The 15,458-nt window shown below is 39.6% G+C and overlaps 1 protein-coding gene and 1 long non-coding RNA gene across 2 annotated transcripts in view; both read left to right on the top strand.

The window, feature by feature from the left end:
* Positions 1-2,879, top strand: part of LOC121069264 — a 33,633-nt gene extending 30,754 nt beyond the window's left edge. Inside the window, exon 10 of the long non-coding RNA XR_005819366.1 lies at positions 645-2,879. This is a non-coding gene — a long non-coding RNA (uncharacterized LOC121069264). The remainder of the gene's footprint in view (positions 1-644) is intronic.
* Positions 2,880-9,739: 6,860 nt separating this feature from the next.
* The window catches only part of LOC121069824 (melanopsin-like), a 60,517-nt gene continuing 54,798 nt past the window's right edge, over positions 9,740-15,458 (top strand). Inside the window, exons 1-4 of the mRNA XM_040556316.1 lie at positions 9,740-10,030; positions 10,234-10,352; positions 11,189-11,383; positions 13,593-13,752. The gene's annotated coding sequence lies outside the window, so the exon portion shown is untranslated. The remainder of the gene's footprint in view (positions 10,031-10,233; positions 10,353-11,188; positions 11,384-13,592; positions 13,753-15,458) is intronic.

The following is a 15,458-nucleotide window of genomic DNA, read 5'->3' as shown; positions in this document are numbered from 1 at the left end:
GCAGATACAATTTGAGATTTATTGCACTTATGCATGAGTCTGTGTATGTAAATACAGAGGATTGTAGATATGGCATTAATCTTAACTGAAAATCTCAAAATGCAAAGGGGCAAAATGGCTTTCCTCACTGCTGGCAGGAAGTCTACAGTAAGAGCAAGAAAGGAGACAGGAGTTTAATGGTCGTGGCATTTACACGAAATCATGGACGTTGAGGTCATGCACCAGTGACATTGCCACTAATGTGTCTTGGCAGAGGAGGCATCAAAGAGATGGAGGAAGTGAAGGAGATGGATCTAAAAAAAAGCCTTGGTCCTTGAAGAGACCTGTCTGTAGCTCTGTGTGTCTGTTGCTGTAGACAGATTACCTGACTTGTAGGTCAGTCTTGTCCCAGTGTGCATTAAAACTGTCTGCCTGGGAGAGGCGGTTGTGTCTAGGCCTCTATCTAGAGTATAGTGGTAATGGTGGTTCTTCTGACAGGGACTTACAGTCTCCTAAACTCAAAAAAAATTCAATATCACAGAATAGTTTGTGTCAATGAGATAGCTTGTAACATGGGATAGCTGCAGCAATAAAATGAGAGAAGCTGTTGTTCCGGATATGGGAATTAAAAATGTTTTTTTTTATGGTCTCCTTCCTGCTTTCAGACAGGACATGTCAAAATTTCCTTCTTCCTACTTCTGGTCTTCTGAAATCTGCAGACAGTAGACCCACTTTTTAAGGAGTGTGGGAGCAAAATGCTTTGGTGCTTGGATTATATATCTTTGATGGATATTGCTGCAGCCCTACCAACCAGCACCGAGGGAAAGGCCAAGAACCTATCTACTTCTTGGCCACCTCCACCTTCATTTCTGCTCTAGACCTCAAATCAGGCATCTCACCTGGAATGGACTGACTAGGGTCATCCATTGTCATACAGAAGATATTAGCGATGGCTTATTTTGGGAGTAGTGATGAAATCCAAGTGTCTTCTCACTTCAGGATAAAATGATTATGATGCATCTAGTTCAATTACTGCACACTGGTGTTTCTGCTTTCTGTGGTAATACTCAAACATTTTTTGTATTTGTCTCACTGAGTCTTGATGATACTTGAGACTGAAGACTCTAACGTTTTAATTGAGCTTATTATTTAAATGCTATTTTATTCTAGTTCCACCTTTATTGTAGGACTTTTTGTGAAGACCAACTCAACAACTCAAAACACAGAATTATTAGGCCTAAAATAGCTGAAGAAATTGTTACATATTAGTCTTTTCCTCACAGTACATCTTGGTAGTTTCTGAAATTTACTGCTTATGTCATACCCTTAATTTTAATAGGAACTGGATTGTAGTTCCCATTGGAAAGTTTGAGAGTTCGCTGGTGGGAATAGGTGGCAAAGAAGGACCTGCAGAGCTAGAACTGGTGTCTGAACAGTGAGATTTGGTTTGCCAGGGCATAGCTCAGGAAGGTCACTTCAAACACGCTTTCATTTCCGTACTCTGCAATGTGCTGTATTTAGAAAGTGGCAGACCATTACTTCTGAGCACACTGCACAGCACACGCAGGGCCGATGTTTCACAGTGTCTCTAAGGGTGGTGGTACTTGTGTTAGGTGGTGTGTTGGATTCCCTGGAGCCAACACTTAACAGGGCAGAGCATTTTCTGCTAAGTGTTCTGGGCTGGGATGTCCAAGCGGTAGCACAGCTGTTGCCAAATATTGTATTGCTTCTGGATGTTAACAGTTGTACCTCCGTCTCTTCAAGGACGTGATGGTCATGATTATGTTACATCCAAGTATATTTTTGCCATTCTTAGAAGTTCCTATATAGAAACCAAAGGCCTATAAGGACTTCCTTGTTCTGCGTGTCTCTTTTTGAAACCATCTTTGAATTAGGGAAACAATATGAAGTTTGTTTTTCTTTATTTTAACCTCATTATCAAGAGCCCTTGTCAGCATTGACACAGGACTCTGATGCATTAACCTTTCAGGATGAAATTCTCTGGGACTGCTTTTTACGCAAAAGGGTTTTGTTTTAAAGCACTTAGTGTAAAAATGTTTCTGTTGTTTCCATTTATAGAAACAAGTCACCTTTGACCAGAAATGGAAAATTTCAGTATAGAAGATAACAGTACAACAAAAAAATGTCTGTGCGCTGTCACCGCTTTGACTTTGACAGCAAAAGCTGTGACTTTCAGGGTTTTTTCCGTAAGTTGTTAGAGAAAACATTTTGACTGAATTGGGCCAGAGGAAAAGAAAAAAACAACTTGTGAGTTAATCAGAAAACAGAATGTCTTTCCTTTGGAAAATTTTGGTATCATAAAATGTTTCTCAATGAAAATGAGAAAAATTCTTTGTTTTCCTTTGCAATTAAAATGTTTCAGGTGTCATGTGAAATAAGTTGGACTTTTCAGAGTTGTCAGAATCTCAGTAGAACGACTTGGAGTGCTTGCACTGTTGTTTATAGCAATCCCAAAATGAATTCCCTAATCAACCTGTAGCTATTTTAAACCGGTAGAAGATTCATCCTTCGCAAATATGGACTGCTGAATTAATCCATTTTTCTCATTGGCATATGACTGTTTTCCTGCTTCATATTTAATTATTCCTTATCCTGGAGCACAAAACACATTTTGAAACATGCCTTTCTGCTGTCCAGAAATCAACACGACTGCAAATTAGTTGTTGGTTTTTGACAGCATTGCCTTTCCCTGGCCCCAACAACAAAACTGGAAATGACTTTAGATGGTTTCTTTTCCTTTTAAAGTTAGAATACACTGATTCAGTGGCCATGCAGTTCCCCTTCATTGCACTTTCTTCTTTCTGCCAGTTTTTTTTTTAAATAGTCAAGCTCTGCTCACATTGTTTGCACTCCTCAATGATCATAGCATCAGTGGCCATGAGTACAGCCATAATTCCCTAAAAGGTATTAACTGCCCTGTATTGCTAGTGATCATGGGTTTCAGAGAAACTGGTCAGGCATTGTGTTGTCAGTTCCATGTGCTCTAGGAAGCAGCACTTGTGAACCGTTTCTTTGATGTGAGATGCCTTTGAACCTCACTGTGTAGCCTATGTTTTGACTGCAGTGAAAGAAAGATGACCTTGGTGCAGGCTCCACTCAGAGATGACTTTTGAAGAGGCAGCACCTCTTGATTGACCACTGGGTCTGTCTTAGTGCCTGGATGTTTACAGTCAACCTCTGCTCCCTCCCTGTCTGGTGGATATAACACTCAAACCTTGCAGTGTGAGGGGCTATGAGCTGTGAAGGCACCTCATACCAAGGCGGGTGCCCTGCGGAGCTGGCTCGTGAGAATGCCTGCCCCAGGCGTGGCAGGTCTGCAAGATCTGTGATAAAGTCTTCATCACCAATGGCAACTGGAGAAATCCTAACGTGCTCTTCCCAACAGTTGCTCAATCCAAGTTTCAGCACCCATTCCAGCTGTTGACAATTATACTCTCCCTGTAGCCCTAGTTAGATGTGGTGTTTGTCACAACAGATCTAACCTGTTAAACAGATACTGCTTTTTGCTCCAGTGGGGATGCTGTAAGTGACAGAAAAAATGATTTTGGTGTATGGTAGATAATGTTTCCCGATTTGTTAAATTCACCAGCTGCTGTGGGATTAAAGATGTCATAGAAATGTAAAGTGCTGTTATTCATCCTAAATGATTGTCCTGTTTTCCTTAAAAAAAATAAAAATAAAAAAATTATACTTTCCTGCATTTTGCACTCCAGTTTGTTTCTTCAAGTCCCATTGTGGAACTACTATTAATTAGTCTTTTACCCTAGGATATCAACACCATCAATCACAAAGGACATTTTTCTGACCTCTGTTAGGCACTTAAGTTTCTGACCTAACCTACTTCTTTAGTTACTTGAGCTTTCTGTCTTCTGTTATTAATTTCAAGGCAATTTCAATTTTGGTTGTTTTCACTGAAACTCTTGCTGAGTTTAAGCATGAAAATGCATTTCACAGTACTTGATGAGTCTAAATAATTTGTCTGGTTGTACTTGCTTGCTTGATTTACTATATTTCTCCATGACCCAGGATTAATTACAAACAGCTGAAATAGAAAGTCTTGAAGAACAAATCCTGATGTGAGTGCATGAAAGAGAGATACGAGACAGCAGCTCAGTAAACTGCTGGCTTGAGGCTTAGTTGTACCTAAATGCTGTCGTTCATGGAGCCAACTCAAACCATCAATCAAAACCCTGTCAGTCTAAACAAATCTGAAGCTTGAAAAAGTTTGCTTTAGTTGGCATTTAATTTTCTTTTGGTGTCCAATTCCTAGCTTTAATTAGAATATCTTGCACAAAAATGGGTTCATTTTGAGTCCAGCTCTGCAAGGTATTGTGTGTAGTGGCCTGATCTCAGAGTAGTTACGGCTCCAATAAGAATGAACAACAGCATGAACAGAGTGAACTTTTCCCCAGAAAGGTCAATTGAATAGTTTAACATGTCTCTCATCATTTCACAGAACATCATTTATGTATGCGTGTAAGAATAAAGGGAACCCACCTGTGGATGTTAGAGGGCTGATAATTTCTTTTTGGCTTATGTCACTTTAAAAGACGCTTAAAACACATTAGTGGTAAAATATATCAGTTAACAAATTATGACTCTAAGTAGATTCTGAAACTGTAAAGATACTGTATAGTACTTCTGGAACTACATAATTTTTTATCTGAAAGCCAACTTTTATGGAAAAAGATTGTAAGACAATCAGAAACTGTGCCTCATGATGCATCTAGAACATTAACATAATATTTTTAAGGGGAAAAAAAGGTAACCTAATGGATCACATCATTAAGGTAATAGATACAGTGAGCAAGGAAAAAAAATACTACGTAGCTGTTAAAATGTCTCAAGTATGTGTTGTTTGGTGGATTTGAACGTGGAGCATAAAAAACAATGTGAAGAGATATAGTTTGCTTTCAAACCTGTCTATGATCAGTAGATCACGGAGATCAAGTCAACAGGTGGACCTGAAAAAGAAAGCACCAAGGTGACAAGACACAACTGCCTCTGCAAGACAGCAGCTAATACTTGTTTTTATTGGCATCTTCAGAGGGAGGAGTAAAACCTGTCAAGTCAAATAATTGAATGGGAATAGGGTGCTTCAACAAGTAATGGAAAAATGATCAACATACAGTATCAATGTCCAGAAATTTACATATGAAAACGATACCTTAATTTTGGCTTTTATAATACAATGTGAAACTGTATATTGTATGTGGTTTTACTGTTTTTTCAACTGAAGTGCACATTAATTTTTTTCTGTTCTGACATAATACTCATTTTATTGTAACATATACATCATATCTTTGGGATATTAAATGCCAAAGTGAACTTTGCTTGGAAATCTAGGCATCCAATTTAGGCAGTGCTGCTGTATTCTCCAGCATTTCTGGATTGTTTATATGTACACATTTACCATACTTGTAAGTTCTGTGTCTGTAGGTGAGTTTTCATCATCTTTAAAAGAATCAGTAAAAGACCTAATGATACTGGTTGTTATTAAACTTCCTCTTAAGCATCCTGCTCTACCACTTCATTTTCTTTGCTCATACCTGACAAATCTGATAGGCATATCCGACTGCATAGGCATCCGGACTAATTTACAGACACACTCCTCACTGTGGCCAAAAGATAAGTGTTTAAAAGTTGCAGTTTGTGTTTTGGGCACAAAGATGTGCTAAACCTCATCTGATTAAATTTGGTTTAAATTTAATGCAGCAAGCAGGAAGAAAAATATTTTGATTTTTTAGAAGCACTGAAAGTTGAATAACAAAAACAAATCAGGAAAAAAGTATATGAATATGTAATTAAAGAGTGTATTACAAAGCAGATTTATCAGAAGGAGAGAACTTAATGGAACAAATCAACTCTGGCCATATTTTATTTTTTTGAGTGATTGAGTGTTCAATTGTGTGTTAGGCTCTAAAGGTTCTTTAAATTGTTGGGTGTGTAATATATAGGTGTGCCAGTTTATATTGCAATAGACAAAATACAGTCCAGCGAAGAAACTGGAGGTAGCCATACAGTATATTCTTGTGTATGTAAGCATGCTTTATATGCATACACTGATGATTGTTTTCTCCAGGTGCTGGAATCCTTCTGTCTACGTTTCTGAGTTACGTAGAGTCCCAAAATCTTTTAGAGGTTGCACTATTTTCTTGTTGCACATGGAAGTTCTTCACTCAATACACTGTTTACTTTTCTACCTCCTGTTAGGAAATTGGGCTGTTGAGCACCGGGATTACCACAAGCATCTGAGATAAGAAATTTAAGCTTTGCGTAAAGCCATGCTACCTGAGACAATCCTCATATTTGTGGAAATACTTATCATTAGCAGTAGTAAAATCCTGAACTGAAATTCAAGAAGCTATATAAAGCTAGCTGTATTCTCATATATATTTAGAGGAAGTTCCCTCTGCTTCTTTTGAGCCCTTTTTCTCCAGATGAAGATCACAGCCTCAGAAACCCCCTTCATTCACCTTTTTTTTTTTTTTTTTTTAAAAGGTGACCACCGAAACCATATATATTGAAAATATTGTCAATACATTGCAGAAAAAAATATAGGGATTGAAACCTATTTGTGATGCCTTTCTGTCCAAAACAGCGTGTAAGAAAAAGGGGCTCTCGAAGAGAATGTCTGCCACCTCATCCTTTGACTTTTCATCACTTTGCAGAGCCTCTGAAGATCTCAGCTTTACGAATGTGACACCAGTGAGGTACTGTAAGGGAAGAAATTCCTAGACCACACTTAGTGCTGTCCCCTTTATTTTTTGTGGTTACTCAAGCATCCCCAGGTCAGGCGATGCGTTGGTGCTTGAATGCTGAGCCGTAAGCCTGAAGATGAAATTTCAGTGACTGCAGGGCAGCAGCTACACTTGACACCAAGTCCGTGTTGCTCAACAGCCCAGAAAAAAGCCAGCTGTAGGCTTAGCGTGTGGCTGCCCACGCGTGCAGTGTCACAGAACTACCCTTGCCCAGCTGCATGGCTCTCTGGGTTGCAGAGATGGAGCTCAGAGTAGGCGAGGAGGGAGCGTGAGCTGGTTTTCGGGGATGGAGGGGGAGAGCGGGGGGGCCAGCTGCCGCTTCCAGCCACCTAAAGCGGGGGGAGGTCACAGGGAAGGCAGAGCCAGGCTCCTGGCAGCGAAAGCATAAGAGGGCATGGGCATCAGTGGCTGTGAGAGAAATCTCAGACGCCGCCCTCCGCTGCTGGCTGCCCACCCAGGACCGTGGGGAGCAGGTACCGTGGGGGGAGGATGCTGAGCCCTGGGGGTGAGCATTGGGCTGGGCTGAGACAGAAACTGCTGGCTGGAATGCTCTGGAGATGCATAAAAAATAAAAAGAGGAAAAAAAAGGAGAAAAAAAGAAAAGCAAACACTTTTTTTCAAGTCTTTTTTTTTCTTTTTTCTTTTTTTCCCCACTTTTAAGCGTTGCAGTGGGGCCATTCAGGCTGAATAATGGGACGAGTGGTTTGCTGGGGGCCAGTGCTCCAGTTCGATATGCTGGCGGAGCTGTCAGGCTGGGAGCAGAGGAGGGCTGGTCGCCCAGCGGCTTTTTAAACGCCGGGGTTGTGGATGCTCTGCAGGATGAGCTGCAAGCTTGGCGGTCCTGCGCGGAGCAGCCACGTGGAGGAGGGAAGGGAGAGGCTTTCGTCCGAACCCAAAATGTATGTGCTGGGGGGGAAGGCTTCAGAAAGTGGGAGCTGGGCAGGGAAAAGGGAAGGGAGCCTCTCTTCTGCTTTCTTTTTTAAGGAATGCTTTGAATGAATTGCTTGTCCTTTAAAAGAAGAAAAATATCTCACTGAAGTTGTTTTGATTTAATGAATTCTGATTATGTTTTTGTGCAGCTGAGCCAGATCTCCCCAAAGGAAAATGGATTTCTTTGTACTGTTGTGTCTAGATTTTTAGCATAGATTTGGAGTTTTGGTCGATATGAAAACACTGGCTGTGCAGGGGAGGATGTAGCAGGTGATTGCTCACACTGGGACTTGTTGCATCATCAAGATCTAGTTGATTAAACCTTATTGTGACCTGGTCGTTAATGCTCAGAAAACTGTAATGAAAAGAGAAATATTGAATGAAGTCCTAAAGCAGATTTCAAAGTTGTTATCCTTTCGTGGAACCGATTAATGTAAAGTGACCTAAATGGCCTGCTGTAGGAAGGTTTGTCAATTGTTTGTGTTTAGCAAGGATTATTTGAAAATGTTCATAAAGAAAAGAGGATTTGCTTGTGCATTGAAAATTAGTTATGATGCAGAAAACTGTGATGCATCAGCAACCCACGTATGAGGAATTGGTGTGCCACTGTCCTTATGCCCCTCTGTCTTGTATATCCCTGACCTTATACCTTTACAATAAAACATGTTGACTTCAGGGATTAAAGACTTCCTACTAAATCTTTGATAACTTGCCTATGCTTAACTTCATGCCCGGGCATTCAGCGAAGTCTACCAAGATTATTTGCTTCTTTCTCTATCAACAGCTCTCACACAAACAAGTTTAAGAGTGGGAAAGAAAGAGTTTGGGAATGAGGTGGGAGAAACTCCAGCTTTGGAAGCTATGGATGTCATCTCATTGCAACAGGTCATTGTCCTGGAATAAATCAGAAAGAAAGAAGTTGGGGCCAGCTTTTGTGGAGCCCTCTGAAGCTTAAGTGACATCTAGACAGCTAAATAAGGGGCAAACAAACAGGAGTTTGAGCATTTAAATCTTAATTCCAAATCAAATCTTTTAAATGCACTGAATGCACTCTGGTGCTGCTGAAGCTATTAATTTCTTATTGATTTTTTCTTTTTTAATAACATCTTTACCATGGTGGCTGTGAGAGTTATGTTTGCAGTTAAACTTTCTCCAAAGTTTCCTAGGAAGTCCAAGTTTGTTCCCTGTCATGTGCTCTGCACCTTGAACTAGTTCACCTTCTGTGTTATTTTTTCTTGCCATTATCTTAGCCATGCAAAAACATGAGTATGAACAAATATACCTCAGTAAGGACATGAAGGGGTTTAGAGCTAAAAATTTTATAACATTGTTTGCCTGCCTTGCTTTTAGGAATTTCAGAGGTTGCAAATTATCCCCCACAAGATGTCCCAGTGTGCTGGGCTGCCAGCCCACAGAGAGAGGGTGCCTGCTGAAGGATGGTCTGCCTGACCCAGCAGTTCTTGGCCAAGCAGAATTTCAAGCAGAATTCATTGCAAATGCCAGATTGGGCCCAGAATAAAAATATGTCTTTGCATAATATTACAGGCAGTCTAATGAGGCTGACAACATTCCTGAACCACGAGAGCATGACAAAGCAATGCTACTAATGAGGTGATTCAGCCCTTGGTATCAACGTAACCAAGAGTTTCTCAAAGTTACACAAACATAGCAAGAAAACATGGAGCTGCAAGACATTGCAGCTGCAATACAGGCCAAGCTCTTTCATCCCTGAAAAACAGAAAACTTATTACTGTATTAGAGTGAAGAAGTCGCTTCTAGGGCAGCTGAGGGACAAGTGTCAGGCTGACTTGCACAAAATGGTTGTACTCTATCAAAGCACTCAAAAATAATTGCAAAATATTGGCGTACCCTAATAGAAAGCTCCATAAACAGGCAGATGGACCTTTCTGATGTTTACCACGCAAATGGACAGAGTACTGTGAGAAGCAGATTCATTTAGTGGATGATGAAGACCAGAAGACATGAATTCTGGGTGAGGGTATATGCCAGATGCACGTGAAAATATGCAGACTGCCATTAGCACAGCAGTGCTGCCAGAGAAATTTCTGGTCAGATGAAATAAAGACCATGCTAATTGGATGATGATGCACACAGCTTAAACAGCTGAAGCCAGAGCTGATAGAGCAATGGGGGAAGAACTACCACTGAGCATGCTTTCTTTGTGCCCTAATAAGTTAGCAATGACTGAAAAAGAACTTAATCTCACATAAGAGAGAAATTTGTTTTTGAATTATAAAGAGGGCAAAGTATTTCTACTGAGCCTTCTGCAGACGATGACCCTTGTGATTGGCAAATTATGCTCATTCTTCAGAAAAAAAGTTAGTTTTTATATACCTGATAACTTCTGCTGATTTCTTTACTGAATCTTCTGCTAATATTCAAATAATGTAGCTGGCTAAACCTTCACCATTATAGAGGAATTATTACTAAAGAAGAAAGTAAATATGGTTTAGTAACATACAATGTTGGCTTTACCATCCTTTCCCTGACATAAAAGGACCCTTGCTTTATTGCATTCCAGTAAGATCATTGCACAGAAGACTGAGAATTAGCAGATGAAGGGTAGAGGTGAAGGCAAGAGCACCACAGAGCCTGTGGATTAATGCTATTCATTGGGAAAAGTCTAGTAACGCTACACAGGTAAGTACCAGCCAGTTATTCGTAAAGTAGCTGACGAGGAAAGGCAGGTTGTCCCAAATGCTAGAGGGTTGCCAGTTGTGTATTTGCAGTCCTTCCTCAACAGAGCATGAGGCTGCAGTGTGATGGTGTCCTGGGTAATGCTTTGAGACCTTTAGGTAGTGCATTTGAAATAGAATCATTTTATAATCCATGATAAAGGCTGTGAAATTGCTTTTCATGGCTGTTATTAACTCAGTGTTTGTTGTGATCAGATGGTTATCAAAACATCTGATCACAACAAAACTAACAGAAATAAAATACTTTTCTGAAATAAACAGAAATAAATTATTTTTCTGCAGTTGGGTGGGCTGAGAAAGGTTCAGCATGGGCCTGAATGTGACATGAGGGATGAGCAATAGACTTCTTAGTTTGTTTTTGGAAATTGTCTTGTGCATATTATATAACCAAGCTGGTGAAGTGCTTTTTAAAAAAGAAAGGTTCAGAAGGAACTGTTTCTGTCTGAGATAAGAGGCAAGAGGCATGCCCCTCCCCCCCCCCCCCCCCCCCCCCCCCCCAATAAAAAAAAAGTGGGGGCTTCCATGGCTTTCCGACTTGATGTAGTAAAAATGGTTAGTTGAACCTAACTGGCTTATGGTCTTCTTCTTTTGTAAGATGACACTTTCCTCTAAAATCAGAGAAGGAAGCTGGCTTCGTGCTGAGCTTCTCTCTTCTGGTAGCTCATAAGTGTTTAAAGCTGATGTTGCAAAGGCAATGTACCCCATGTCTAGGCATTATTGTGCAGGTGTAAGATGATGCATCCCAACATAGATGTGCTAATTCTTTCATTGTTTTTTTAGGGTCTTGAAGTGATCCGTGGAAGTTATTCAGAGGAAAAGATAGTCCTTGATGTAATTACAATGAGAGATCATATTGAAACGACCATGTTGTTATCCCAGTGTTTCTCCAGATCAAGCTAAAGGAACTTGCTTTCATGTGAGATGTTGCTTCCTCCAAGATGAGCACTATCAGGAGATAATTAAGGATTTTTTGAAGTACAGAAGTCACTTTTAATGTACATACCTATTCATGCCAAACATGTCAAAGCATGCTTCATAATTTAAGTATTTTTTTTATAAAATACTGTAAATAATAAAGGACCAGGAGTCCTTTGGTTGCTGCAATTGCTCTTTAATTACGTTCGTATTGCAGTTTCTTATCAGTTTGTCACTGTTGTTTAAATCTTCCTCTGAAATATGTCTTCAGTAGCTTGCTAATCTTATATAGATTTGCCAATCACACTTGTTCTTTCTAAGTTTGTTCCCTTAGCAATGCTAAAGAGGCAGGTTCTACTAAGGGAGGATCTAGACATTATATTACTTACAGATTTACCCGCCAGGCGATTAGAAGCACAATGATTGTGGTTGAGGGTTTGTTTTACTATGTTTTGGGGAGCTAGGGGAGGTTGTACTACTGCCAGATTGCAGAATCTGCATTCATTTGGCAGTGAATGCCTCTCTTTGCAGAGATAGAAATTCTGATTGCGCGGGTTGCTTTGAATATATCTCACCTGTTTATTTACTTCTCTTCCCAGTCATCTTTGTTATCTGTGGTGGTTTACTATTGTAGACATAGTATTTAGAGTATCTAGTGGAAATTTTTTAGACTAACTTTGTCTCACTTGTTAGACCATTGTATTAAATAGTGTGCTGGTTGTACAGTGAAACTAGGAAATGAATTATAAAATATTACAAAACCAGATTTTCAGTGATTCTTAGGTATCTAACAGTGCAGATAAACACCATGTATTTTCAACAGTACAAGAGAAGAGTAGCCACCAGTGCAATCAATAGGCGTGAAGTGCCTAAAAAACCGTCTTTTCATGCAGGACTTGAAGCCACAGTAGGAGAAACTGCTACAAATGAAGCAGAGCACTGCAGTCTTCCTATCCAGGAGTATGGTCCCTGTACAGATTTCATATCTATTAAAGCTAGTCTACAGCACCTAGGGGAAAAAACAACTTTATAGGCTTATTTGTTTTTTTGTTGTCTGTCCTCAGTTCCTTGTGAAAGTATAATAAGGTAGATAGAAAGGCTTTCAGTTTACTGAGATGGAATACCTGTCCTTAAGTAATTGAAATTATATTAAATTTTACTTATGCCTTAATAACATATTTTTTAATTGTATCTTTTGTGAGGTTGTGTTCATGGCATGCTGGAATATTTTAGGTTGGAAGTGTCATAGTCAAGTCCCACTTCTTGCTACAAGGAGGGATAGCGTTAATATTTTGAAATTGTCTTGTGGATGAAGATTGTGCAGCCTCTCTGTTTCAGTGCTTCACCAATCTCACTGAAAATTCTGCCAGCTGCAACTTGTCAAGCAAATAGAAGCAAGCAGATATTGGATGGGAATAATCCTCAGCTTATAATGATTAGGTATTCCTTTGATCTAAACAGGAATCAAATGCTGCAGAGTTCATAAGAGTATCACAAGTGTGCTTGAATTTAGCAGATCAATGTGCACGTGCTGTATTTCCAATGTTCTTTCCCTGAGCATCTGCTGCCAGATGCTGTCGGTTGTAAGATATGGGAGCTATTAGACCTCTGGTCTGACTCATTTTAGCAGTTTTCATATACCCAAACTTTCATGAAGAAATGATGCAAATGGCATCAGAATGCTGGGGGTTTGCTTTAAACTGCCCAGCCACCCGACTTGCCATGACCAAAAAATTTTGTTGGAAATGTCCCTAGTTGATGAAGAATGTCTCTGGTTTCAGGCCTTCAATTAACAATATTTCCAGCAGCAGAACAATCAGGGAAACACAGAGAGCAGATTCTTTGGTAAAAGTGCAGTTCTTTACACTCAGCTAGTAAAAAGTGCAAGTAAAGAATAACTGAAATGTAGCTAAAAGAGGAATGTTCTGACTGCTGTTATTAAGCTTCCTTCGTCATTCACCATGCACACTTCATCATGAGTTACAGAATAAAAAATACAGAACAGATAATCCAGCAGCGGAGCAAACAGGCATATTGATGTAAAATATCAGTAATATGTATTTTTAAAAGTAGCATCAGAAGGACTATATGGACTATTACTCTGAGTCGTTAACTTCTTGCCTTAATACTGTTATTAGGAGGCATTTTCATTTTGAAATCACTCTTTGAAAAGCCGATATCAGTTCTTGATTTACTTGTTTATTTGATTTATTTATTACAGAAGACTTAAAAATAAGCATGTTTTCATGTGATCTCCTTTAAATTGCAGGATCCACTTCACAGAGCAGCTCTCACAAACAGATGCCCTGGCAGCAGCTGAGCAGGCCTCCCCAAGAAGCTGATCAGTGCAATGAAAAGACTACTGATATCTAGAGGAATTATATAAAACCAGAGGTGGCTGGTGAAGGATTCACTGTGGGTTTTCAACAGTAAGGAAGAGTTTTTGTTTTCTTTTTTTTTTTTTTTTAATAAAATGCAGAAGTATGCATTCAAGCTCTTTGAAACCTCAGAGCAGGATGTTATATCTGCTGTCAGAGATTAGAATTTCAAAATGCAGTGCTAACTTGTGTAGATTGACAAAGACAGTTCTTTGCATGCTCATGTTAAAACAAGTAGCATGTGAGCATCCCCCAGCATTTATATGCTACTGCTGTAGTGTATAAATGATTTCTCCCCAAAGACTGCAAACATTCTTATACTAAAGAATAACTCTGATATCACATTTTAGCAACATAGGCTTTTCTTCAGCACACTTAAATCTCAAAAAAAAAAAAAAAATCCTGAATTTTCCACCTACTGCCTTGCTCTTGCTGTATGCTAGCAGTCATTCTTTCCCTCATGGAGAAAACAAACATGCATTGAACAGTGATAGTTCAGATAATTTTGATGCAGTACTAACATTGATTAGATTTGTTCAGTCTGCTGCCTCCCTGGGCACATATAGCTCTTGTTATTGGGGTGCTTTTGAGCATAGCATCAAGAACATTTTGAAGGTGTCCAAGAGGACGATATGGTGAGAGTCCCAGGGTTCACATTAAGCAGCTGGCTGTGCCAGCGTGCAAGTCTGTGGGAGGTGGGGAGGGGAAGATGGACTTCACCCAGCTCAACTCAGTGTTAACAGCCTCCGGTGATAGGCTTTTACTTCCTTGATCTTCAGAAATGCTTAAGTCATAGTTGAGCTTGATTCTTTCAGGTTTTGCACTCTCAGGTTAGATTTGGGTGTGTTTAAATAGAATGCAGATTTCTGTAGGGGAAAACTTTCTGAAGACCTAGTTAATGATAGCTTTCTTGGTTGTAAACCCACAGTTGTACTGGAACAGAATTATTCTCAGAAAATGTGCCTATGGTATCTTTCAAACTTCTAGGTTGTGGAAAAAAAAAAAAAACTTGCCTTGAGGGTTGGCTATAGGAACTTGGATTAAAGCAGTGAAAAAAAATTGGCAAGTAACAAGCATGTGCTTCTCCACAAATACACAAAAAAGAGTGACATCATGTTCTTCCCAAGGCTGGGGTTTTGTTGACATGCTCAGTTGAAAAACCTATAAAATTTTGAGTATGCCATCACATTTGATAACCCCTGCCCAAGTGGTGCAGATAAGGTTCAAACTGGAGCACAATTCAGCTGTACTTTTTTTTTTTATCATTTACTTAGAGAAGCAAATCCTATTTTATCAGCAGTTCTAGCAGCATGGCTCAGAATGTACATAGAAAGCATTGTCTGTGTGCTTTCCAGAATAGACTTTACATTTTAAGGTTCTGTCTCATCTCTAGAGAGATGAAAATATGCCTATGGAAAAACTAGATAGCTTTGTAACAAGCAGAAAGATATTAAAAATTTATTTACATTGACTTTTTTTGGTTACATCTGATTGCTGTTATTATTCTCATATGAAACATTTTTATATCATGTCTTATTACTTATAAAAGAGATGAATTATTCATACCCCTTGTTTACATTGACTGACAAGACCGGATAGGTAGACACCTGAGTTTGCTTACCTTGATATGAGCATCTAACAGGTTTATTTGTTATTGTACGCCCTCAGTGTACAGAGGGACTGGACAGGTTGGATGGATGGGCAGAGGCCAATGGGATGAGGTTCCACATGGCTAAGTGCTGGGGCCTGCACTTTGG

The sequence above is a fragment of the Cygnus olor genome, chromosome 4, assembly GCF_009769625.2.
Source record: "Cygnus olor isolate bCygOlo1 chromosome 4, bCygOlo1.pri.v2, whole genome shotgun sequence".
NCBI classification, from domain to species: Eukaryota; Metazoa; Chordata; class Aves; order Anseriformes; family Anatidae; genus Cygnus; species Cygnus olor.
Note: the sequence above shows the minus strand (reverse complement) of the source record. Positions and strands in the feature narration are given on the sequence as shown.